This window comes from Pinus tabuliformis, chromosome 8, assembly GCF_031772625.1.
Source record: "Pinus tabuliformis cultivar Carrire ecotype Pingquan chromosome 8, CPIR1, whole genome shotgun sequence".
NCBI classification, from domain to species: domain Eukaryota; kingdom Viridiplantae; phylum Streptophyta; class Pinopsida; order Pinales; family Pinaceae; genus Pinus; species Pinus tabuliformis.
The window spans coordinates 467248064-467259969 of record NC_142294.1 but is presented as its reverse complement, the minus strand read 5'-3'; the positions used below and the strand labels follow the sequence as shown (position 1 = coordinate 467259969).

Below are 11906 nucleotides of genomic sequence, written 5' to 3'. Positions count from 1 at the left end.
TCAAGGTTTCGTTTAAGCAGTTATCCCAAGCTATAAACTTGTTTTCCAGAAATTTGAATGACTCATCGCTGTCATTCAGCATGCAGACAACTTCTGCCCGATTGATGCTTAATTTGGTTAAACCAATCTTTATCAGAGGTGTGGACCCTACGAGCAAGGAAAAAGTCGAGCCTTACTGGGAATTATATTAGAAGCTTTTGTGAGCAAGTTCAGTACATTAAAGCACACTATTCCTCAGCTAATTGGAGATTATGAAGATGGGAAAGAACAATACAGTTTACGATTGAAGCTGGAGCTACCTGTGCAGACAGCTTTGAACCTTCAGAACCCTTTAGGGCTTTCCCAGGAGCTAAAAGATTGCAAGAAATTAATAAGGACTCTCATCATAGGAATGAAGACATTAGTTTGCAGTATAAGTCATGCCAACACATCAGAAATGCAGGCATCTCAGTCATCAAGTTCTGGTAGTTCACATGGGCTGGAAGGCATGAGAGAAGACGAGGTACGGCTTACCTCAGGAGTATTAAAAAGTGGAGTGCATTGCCTTTCAATATTCAAAGACAAGGGGGGGGACTATTCTGTTGATGAAGGAAGTGGTGCATTTTATGGTTGATTGACATTGGATATGGAATATATATGTTGCAACTCTCTTCGAATGCAGGGGCAAAGCATGATGAAATGGATTTTGAATTTCTGGAGAATGTGTCTGGGGAGCCTTACATTGTGCAGACGAACATATACGCCCATGAAATTGGGAAGAGAGAGCAACGCATTTGTTTGTGGTTCGACCCCACTGCGGACTTTCACACATATCCCATTAAGTGGAACCCGCATCACATCATATTCTATGTGGACGCCACTCCCATCAGAGTATACAAGAAAAATCAAGTAATGTGGGTGCCGTTCTTGAACAGCCAAGCCATGGGAGTTTTCTCCAGCTTGTGGAATGCGGATGATTGGGCTACTCAAAGAGGGCAAGTGAATACCAATTGGAGCAACGCTCCCTTTGCGGCTTCTTATACAAACTTCCGCGTTGAGGGGGCGTGCCAAGTCAGATCTAATAGACACATCTCCAAGTGGGTGCGCAAAAATTACATGATCTATGACTACTGCGGAGACAAAAACAGATATCCCGTTCCTCCACCAGAATGCAGCAGTTTAGTTCTCTAAAGCAAGCAGTACATTAATTTTGTCAAAATCTAAAGAGTGTATAGTACCAGTGGGTTTGTATTTCCTAGTTTGCCTACAGTTCAGGTTGATTTCAATTTGCCTCAGCGATTTGATCTATTCTATATTGATTCAAATTCAGAGAAAAAAACGGCCCATCATGATTCACAGGGCCATCCTAAGATCTCTTGAAAGATTCTTTGGCATATTGATAGAGCGTTATGCTGGTGACGTTTCTTTGTGGCTTTCTCCAGTGCAAACCTGTATTGTAACCTGTAACAGGCACTCAGGTCCAATATCGTCGAAAGGTAGTGGCAAAGATGAAAGAGAACTCGGGACCATGAACATCAATGAAGTTATAGAAAAAATTCAAAACGCAGCAGCTAATAGAAATTTTATAGCATAATAAAATTCAATATTACCGTTCCCAATATGGCAATTTCCTCAAAGTGGCAAACATCTTTTCCGTGGTCATTTCGGCAGAAGCCATCTTCCAGAGTGGTATGCGATGTGAAGACCGCGTGGCTGGCCAGTTGTCAACATGGGAGGATTGTGTCATCAATGAGAGCCTACATAACAGAAAAATAAGATTCGATCTTCTATTAATAGCTTCAGTTAAATCTCCAAGTGGATCTACGCCCCAATTGATATCTTTAAGTGGCCATCAGAGGATTTTAAACAGTATTGAGTTGTTTATACATAAGTCGTTGTTTTATAGAACCTTCTGCATATGAATTAAATATATCAGTAACGTGGCAATCGTTGCAAAGTGGCATTCAAAGGTGCGATTACTTATTTCTATCATCAGCCAGTTTTCATGGGCCATTCGAAATCTTCACGCTGGAATAATGGAAGACGGTTCTATCTTTAGGAGCAGATGGAGGATTCTCCTCTATTTTTATTGCTTTAGTTAAAACAGCGCCCGGATTGTGGGTCAATCTGTTGTTTTGTTTTAGAGTAGTTTATAAAAATAATGATTTTGTAATAAAAAAGAGGGAGAGCGGAGGTAGTCAGTTAAAAAAAAACAGCGCCCCTGTTTTGGGCAGTTTTTTTTATTTAATGTATTAAAAATTCATTTGTAGAGGAGTTTTTTTTTAGAGAGTGAGTGAGAGAGGGAGGGGAGTTTTTTCTGAGCGCTGGGAGCTGTTGGAGAAACATAGAGCTTTGTATTGTACAGTTTTCTGCAGAGAATTTAATGGAGTTTCACAGCTCTGTTTGCTGAGATTCATGTGGTATGTTGATTTAGCATAAGTTTTTCCCTTTGTCTCATATGTAATCAGTTATACATTTCATTTCATGACCCTTTCAAGCTGAACAAATGAAGTGATTAGGTAGGAATTCATAGTATTATATGCTCCTCCTATAAGTTTGTTCGCATTCGATGTTTTCTACTGTTTAAGGAGGATTCAGAGTTATTGCCTGCCCTCCTTAACTCCTCGCCAGTCTTGCCATCCCGTTTGAAACCAGATTTGGTGTTAAATTGCGTGCCTACCTTGCCTCAGTTGACAACCTGTGTAGTCATTATATTCTTCTGTTTGAAGCTGTGATTTTGCCCATGTAGCCCAGAAAAGCCCCGTCATTCCATTAAAAAACCCCAAAAATCATTAAATCAACCCCCTATCAATTTACTAGCCTAAAATCTTTATTCTTAATTGGTCAGCCTAATCATATTGAAAGATCTACCGAATCTGACCCGAGAGAGCCTTCTCATACCCCGTAGGGCTAGCTACGAGGTGAAATGGTTTGATGTTGCCTTGAAGATTTACCTTCCTCAGCCTAGGGTGAAATCTCAAGCGCTAACACACTATATGTGCTTAGTTAACCTTTCTCTTACTTCGTTGTTTTATAGTTTATGTTGTTTTTGGGGTTTTATTCTTGTTGGTTTTCTAAAGTGTTTAATGCAAATGGAAATCCTATTCTAAGGTCTTAAGAATACTTTTAAAGGACAAGTATGGATAAAGATTCCAAGACAAGGCCTATGTCCCTAATGGTAACTTCCAAAACTTAGCACTTCAAAAGAACTTAAAACATGTTATTGATGGAGTTAGTATTTAACAAAAGTGTAAATATACAACTAGTTCAATCAAAATAAAATGCAATAACCAAACAATGAGCTAATGACTATGAGACCCAGTATCCTTGCTGCTTCAGCAAAAGGACAAGATGATTCTATACCCAATATCCTTGCTGCTTCAGCAAAAGGACAAGATGATTCTATCACGTCATTAGTTCATTAAAAGGCAATGTGCATCACTAATCTACAATCAACTTGAAAGCAATTTATGTACAGCTAATATACATGAGAAAAATGTAAAACAACAGTAATCAAAACAACTTTGTTATGTAAAGCTAATATACATGAGAAAAATAAAATGAAAAATTAAATGACAACTATACAAGGCAGGGGCCCTCTACCACCTATGAAATCAAAGCAAAATTAAACACACTTGCATGAATTAAAATTGCATGAATGAAAAATATAATCTACCTTACATTCTACAAAGCAATATTTACAAAATGAAATCTACTCTACCTTACATCCTAATATGCTCCATGACATTTACTTCACATCTCCTTCCATGTTGAGAACATCAAAGCTTTATTCAATTTCTTCAAAAGTACAAAGTACAACAAAGTTCTCCAAAGCTTTCAAAAGCCATCAAGGAAGAACTACAAACTTAAGAAGTAGGGACTAAAAAGACTAACAAATGAAGAAGAGAGATCTCCTATTTATAAAAAAATATGAGAGCCATCTCACTAATGGTAATCCATGAATCTCTCCCTCTACCTCTAGAGTCCTAATCAAAATAGGAACTGATAAGACACATGTCTTTTTAGAGTTACAATACAATTAGGAGATGTGACACATATCCTCATGATCCCATGATTTTTTCCAACCAAATTCGAATTTGGCCTTAGAGTGCCACATAAGGGTCTTCTAGAAGTTTCCTTTCAACCTACACATGTCAACAACCTCAACCCATTTGTTAGGTATAAGCATATGCACATTATTTTCTAATGTTTAACCACAAATTCACTTAAAAGGCTTAGAAATAATAAAGATTGGAAAAACATAAAGGTGGCCCAATGATAATGAAAGTGGGATGAATGTGGTGACATAGTAGTGAAATGGAGGTGAAATGGAGGTGATATAATGGACATAATAGTGAAAGTGTAATGGAAATGAATGACATTTTCAAGACTCAACAGACATATCATCCTGTAACAACATCTAAACAAACCATACCACATGAAACATCCATTCATTAATTCACTAGTAAAATGGCCTAAAGCATTTAGCTTTTATGCCAAATTACAATCAAAACTAGATAATAAGGATGACATGAAAAAGTGAACATACTTTAGTCAATAATGGATGACAAAGTGATAAGGCATGGATTTAAAAGTCAAAATGGTAGGAAACGGTAGGGAAAATAGGTACAAAAGGATATCAATTTTGCGTCCCAACATCTCCCCCGAACTTAAGAATCTGCATGTCCTCATGTAGACATTGTAATTGGTTTATGATATGTTGTGAATGGAACTTTTAAAAATCATATGCCCCTATTGTATCTTCATCTAGTACTATGTATCCTAGGGAGAATCAAATCCACTTCCCACAATCCATCGTTTAAATGATATGGGTGTTGATACTTATAGACAAGAATCCAAATGAGTGGAAACCTAAACCTGAGTCCATACCAACTAGGCCCACATTTTCTTATACACTCCACATACTGAGGTACCTTAGAAAATACATATATAAGGTTTGGAAACAGTAGGGGTCCTCATTACTGAATTATTCTTTGCATGCTTCCCATCTAAGCCTACTTCCTTCCAATGCATCTTGTTTCAACATTCTGATACTCCTAGAGTAGTGCTCTAGGACCCTATTTTCTAGATTCCATCAACAAGTTCTTAGATGTTGGATATCGCCACATCCTATTATATGCCACAAAAATTTTCTGAGCAAGTCCTGGTTCATCTTGAATAAGAAATTTCATAGCTTCCTGATTTGTTGTTACAGTATTATAGGCGACCTTCCAGCTAACTTGATTCTACATAAATGATGTGAAGGCCCTCAACTGAACATCTCCAACATAGGGTGTAATATTAAAATTCCTCGCTCCAAAACAAGTGTGATCATGCAGATACAATTCACATAACAAATGTTTCTCTGAGAAATTTTCCTTTTGGAAAGTTTCGAAGAAGGCTTGAACCTCTCTTATCACATATGGTCGTTTCTATTTTATTATTGTTAATTAGAAGAGGAAAAGTTGTTCTTATAGATACAAAGGGTAGGAGAGAGAGGGGGTTCTACAACTCAACACATTTACTGCAAGGTCATACATTTGTGTCTTCTCTTCTTGTAACAACTTTACTTTTTCCTACAATTCTCCTACCCATAATTTTTCTGCTTCCTTTCTTCCTTAATATTTTCCAAATCTTGAACCATCCAATTTTTAGTCCAAGTTATTTTAATATTGTCAACAATATCCTTATGTTTAGTTAGAGGGATAACCTCACTCTTCAACAAGATTTCCAACCTCTTCCATTTATCTAACTCTTAAAGCAAAAACATTGATTTTAATAGCTCTTTAGGTTATGATTGAGTTGTATATGTTGTTTTAATAGTAGTGAATTCAACAGCTTCATGCAATCCTTCTTCTCTTGATGCATTATCTTGATTGTTAGTTCCTGTGTTTTAGCATCGTCATTGATAGGTTATTGTGGATCAGAAATTTGATTTATTTCAGTGTGCTCTATTTCAGTTACTGGTTCTTATTGAGCAACAATATCTTCAACGGATTCTTGTGGAACAACAAACTATTCTTCCCCAGACAACTCTACTTCAATTGTTGGTTCTTTTGTAATAACAACATCATCAATAGGTTCTTGTGGATTAGTGGTTTGGAACTCTACATATTTTTCTTCCACCTATATTCCAACTGCGATAGTTGTTAGCCCCTCACAACCTACCTCCTTAAGAATTTGTTTACAACCCATGCATATTTTTTTTAGCTGTGTCAGCAAGTGACACCAATCCTGGCACCTTTGCTAGGGTTTCCAACCCAATTTTTTTCTTAAATTGAAATTGTTCTTTGAGCATCACAAGTTGTCTCTTCAAATTTTCATTTTCTTATTTTAATTCATTAATTTGCTGAGTGAGAGGGTCAATTTAAATCCTACTTGGTGAAGGTATTTTTTAGTGCTCCTGTGTGGGTTCTTCTTTCTTTCCTTCACTTGATTGTTCCTCTAGTTCCTTTGATTTTTTTGTAGCATCATGAACTTCAGGCGTTGAGGCAGCTGATGGTGTAACAGTCACCCTTACTCTCTTCTTGGGGTTATTACCCCTCAATGTTTTTTTCAACAACATATTCCATATTTTCATTTGTAGAGGTGTTTCTTTCTCAGGTTCTTATTTCTTAGGTGCCTCTTCCTCAACAAGGCATCCATACCTAGCATTTTCAAACTTCCCACTAGATACATCCACCAGTTCTTCAGTATGTGCCATCCCCCCCCCCAGCACGTGTGTCATTAGTAATATATACATAACACCTAGTAACTTTGGAGACTTCGTCAATGAGCCCTGGAGGTATAATTTCCCTTTCTTTCGGCTTTGTTTCAACACTTTACTCTTGTTTCTCAACTTCACTCCTTTCCTCCTCAAGAGATGATACATGCATATATGCTAGCAATATTTCCCATGTGCTCCCTTGTTGTTGCAATGAATCAATTATAATCAAATCTAATCATCCCATGGTCAATTATGTAGGTTTCAAGATGCTTCACCATGCATACAATTTATGCCATATGTTGTAACAACTTTAACAAATAATAAGGCATATTAATTATCTTCCCATTGTGCAGATGTGCTAACAACTAAAGTGGTAATGAAACATAATCCCAAAACATCCTTCATAAGTTATAAAGTTATGAATAAAATAAGTCACGTCATTCCAAGGATGAGGAAGGGAGGTTCTTCAACCCCTCTTCCCTTATGTCTTACCTCCTCATCTTCCTGCAAGAATGTGTATTTAGTCATTGGGATTGTTATTTTCTAGTAGAACCAATGCATTCCCATTTAAGGTAGATATGTCACCCTAGAAAATACTTCCTCTAAAATAGACACCCTCATTCCTCTAACTATCGAGCCTTGTTTGTTCAATGTTTGTGCAAATGCTAGGGTTATCTACTCATTAAATCCTTGCAACTTCTCAAAATAAACCAACCAACCTACATTCTTAAATGCTTCGAGGGCCTCGGGATGGTGTAACATAGCATCAATAAAATTGGGTTTATGGCGAACCGCTTCTTCTCCTATGGCTACTTATAAAATATTACAAGGTTGACACTTGGTTCATGCAAATGTTTGTTAGAGCAGAGAATGTCGATCTACTAGAATTGGAAATTTTTACCCTTTCAAAGGTTTTATTCCATAATGACAAGTATTGGGAATAATTTTAGGGTATTCACATCAAGGTTTCAGGAGTTAAACGATGAATGATTGTTAATAATACAAGATCCAGTTGGTAGTTATTGATTTGGGATAGTGGTGTGGTGCATCGTACAATAGATACGATTCACCTGCCCCCACAAACTTAATGAAAATATTCGTCCTCAGCATATGTGACATAGGGTCATGTCAACCTTAAACCTAGAAATGTGAGTAAATGACAAAAATCATACCTATTGTCGACTTAGCATTATGTTGTCATGGAAACTGTACAAGTGATAATGACTTGATCGACGTTGTGAAACATCTGAGTCGTGGCCTATGTTTATTGGTGAAGTCTTCCATTACAATGATGCGGGGACATAGACTTATGTGTTAGCAAAATCAAGTGTATAAGCACAAAGTTATAGTTGTTAACCATGAAAATGCTCTTACACATATGTTAGGTTATGATGATGAACAAATAAAAATTTATATGATCTGTATTAGCGGATCTGTGTAAATATTATAAGAGTGGCTTGCAAATGTACATAATTTTATGAGCAAAAAATTAAAGAACTATATAAGAAGAAACTGTTTGAATGCTTTCATATCCCTCAATAGAGGAATGCATGTGATAAGTGTAGCAACTTGTGATAATTGATGAATATTGAGTCTGTAATAATAAAAAATTTAAATAGTAAACCATTTACACATAGAGAAAAAAATATATCATAACATTGTTATAGATGAAGAAAAATATATGTTAGTCGCCAGCAAGCCGGTTTTCAACCACCATATTCATCCAATAGCTCCCCAGAGGAGTTTTCGCCATTAGGTATTTTTATTTTCTTTTTTCTTCATTTTTATTTTTTATTTTTTTTTTAAATAATAAAAAAAGGTAAGTGGATTGCAACACAGGTAAAAATTCTCTTTTACCAACAACTTCAAGGTCTGAATCTACATATGAGACAATGTTGACAAATGAATCCTTAGAAGTAGACTTATGATACAACCACAAACAATGTCCATTGAAAAGAAAAGATGTTTGAGGCCCATCAATGGTTGTCAATTTCACAGTTCGGTTGTTAAATATTTTATCTATCTCATAAGGACCTAGTTCCCTGGTGCAAAAATTTCCTTTGAAATATTTAAATCTTGAGTCATATAACAGAGCCCAATCACTCTTCTGAAACACCTTCCTCTTAATAAATTTATCATACCACTTGGCACATTATTTTTGGATGATATTTGTTCATTGCACAACAACCAAGTGTTTCTCATCTGACTGATTCAGTTGTTCCAGTAAATGTTTATGAGCTGCAGTCAAGTCTAAATTTACCTTCAAAGAAGTTTTGAGTGTCTTTATCTCAAATTTAATGGGAAAGATAGGAATATTACAAAATACCAACTCATAGGGAGAGAATCATGTAGTGTTCCTCCAAGTAGTTATATAGGCCCATAACACTTCTGGAAGTCTCTCAACCGAGTCTTTTCGATGGCCTACAACAATCTTCATGAGAATAACTTTAAGCACCTTATTGGTACTTTTTTAGTTGCACATTTTCTTTGGGTGGTGAGGTTAAGTGACTTGGTGATGAATCTTATATTTTCTGCCAAGGTCCTTTAGCATTTTGTAGTGGCCAAAACACCACCCATAATTTTTGAAAAAAACTTTGGGGACCCTCCATGTAAATTTTGGTTAAATCACTCCTATATTGTTTTGACTGCTTTATTTTGCGAGATTTACTATTCTCGTATTTTTGTTTTGATTATTCCATTGTAGGATTTTTGTCACCATATTTCCAATGGTTCAAGTTTCGTGTGATTCTGACTTACGGTTTGGAAAATATCTTAGGTCAAAGTTTAGTCAATTTTCACCATTTAAACTTAAAATATGTAAATACACAATTACGTTTATTTTATAAATTTAATTAAGTTAAAATATGTAAATATAATGATCTAATTAATTTTGATTAATTAAATTATTTAGTTTATATATAAACTTAAAATAGGTAAATATGCAATTACTTTTATATTATATATTTAATTAAGTTAAAATATGGAAATATAATGATCTAATTAATTTTGATTAATTAAATTATTTAGTTTATAATTATAATAATAATAATAATAATAATAATAATAATAATGTAAATTAATTATTATTAATTTAAAATTTATAGAAAAAACTACCGGATTCAACCACTGGTATATGTATACATATATTATATAATCATAATATAAAAATATAATAAAAAACCACATTAAAGATAATATAATTATTATATGCAAAAAGCTAAACAAAAATATATCATTTCGGGAGTTCATCCATGTGCATCTCATTTGGTTCACAAACGAAAACACCCAGGTTAACATTGGAGGTGTCCAAGGGTGAAATGGGGGCATTAATTAGTGGGAGGCTTTTTGAGACATATAACATAAGGATTTTGGTTTGTTTAAAGGGTGAGCTTAGAGAGGGTCCCATCCTCCACTCCCTCTTCTCCTTCATATTTATGTTCCTCTGGCATGAAAACTAAACCACTGCAACAAGTGACTTGACTTTTCAGTAATATATATATATATATATATATATATTTCATTTTGTTTTATTTGTTTCTATTTCATTTTGTAATATATTTTTTTCAATATATAATTTTGGTGTATATGTAATTTCTTGTTTTTATATTAAAAAATATATATTTATTTTAATTAATTAAAATGCTGAGGGGTGTGTTTTTTCTGGCACTTTATTTATTTTAGAATCTATAATTTAGATGATTATATCTTCAATTTTATTTAACGAAATTGGGTAAATGAGAGTTTGTTGGAAATTTTATTTTGTAGAGAAGGATCTAGAAGTGGTTGCATAACTAGATTTGGTCATTAAACACTTCAAAGAAAAACTCAAATATATAGTTACAAATTTGCAACCAAAAAATTAATTTCTAAATTTGTTTTGAAAATTTGTCATTGGCATGAAGCTTCTTGCTATTGCAAATTCGTTTTAGACTATCAAGTTTGCCAAGACATCTCCACAAAGAATAATCAAAAGGAAAAGAAAGCACAAATTTGATTTTATTAATTTCTTAAATTAGATTGGAATTGGTTAATTATTTTTCATAAAATTAGAAATATGAGTTTTCTCTTTATTAATTGGATTTAATTTTATTTTTTGCAAAAAAATTGTTGAAGAGATCAAGCCTAAAGTATTTGGAGCAATGAGATTAGAACAACAGAGAATGAAAAGGAAGGTTTGCAACTCCAAAATCAGGGATCAAATCTACCTTTCAACAACTCTCTTTACTGAATATTTTTGTAAATTATAAATACGATTTTAGGAGAATGAATCAAGATTCTTATTTTCTACAAATTAGAGACTCTTAGCACTTTTGTGAGGAGGATTTTTGCTTAGATTGAGAGGAATAGTCATCTAAGAATTGAGGGTTTTCTTTTCTAGATCCAACCTTAGTTAGAAATGCAAATATGCAACCCTTTTCTTTGCTAGAAGAGCACAAAGTCTTGGGATGATTGTTGGAGATTCATTGTAAAACCAAGCAAGAAATCCAGGTTTAATGATTGTATTTTCAAACACTTTTATTTGTCAATAAAATCATATTCTTTTAATGGCATATATGTATAAATTATTTCATGTTTTGCACTTTTGTTTAATATGTGAATTATTGTCTACTAGATCAGCTATCTGATCTAATAGTTTTATAGATCTGTTATTTATTTTTTATTTGTTCTTGTATTTAAACAAATTTCTAACTATTTACTCATAAATTTATCATCTTAAATTGATTTAATTGGCATTGAAATTGTGTGAACTATTTCAATGCTCTAATAGCTCATCTTTCATTGTTTTAAATATCTAAATGGAGCATGTCATGCACTTACAACATCAAATGTTAGAACTAATTTGACAACTTGATATATATCATTAAAAGCATGTTAAATCCCCATCATATTTAAATCCTTGCACTTAGATACCTCCTATGTACCGAGTTATATTAGTTTATTTTGTTTTTACACATTAGTGAGTATGTTTGCATTCAAATATAGATTTTTATTTAATTCTCATTTCTAGAAGTCTCGTTATGCAGGAGCAACCCTATTTGTGGCTTGGTTGATCCCTTGTGTCAGTTTAAGGATTTGTTTCTTGTAAGCTCGCAGCAAAAGGGTAAATCTGATTTTTCTCTTCTTGTTGATGGTAATTATAGACATCACAAGTTAGTAGGGAGAGTGAGGGGGTAACTAGGCCCATTAGAACTAGTCAGAATCACAATTTCAAACAAATAAG

General features: G+C 34.1%; 1 pseudogene; it reads left to right on the top strand.

The window, feature by feature from the left end:
* The first annotated feature begins 636 nt into the window (after window positions 1-636).
* LOC149236079 (xyloglucan endotransglucosylase/hydrolase protein 9 pseudogene) lies at window positions 637-1170 on the top strand (annotated as a pseudogene).
* Window positions 1171-11906: the final 10736 nt, after the last annotated feature.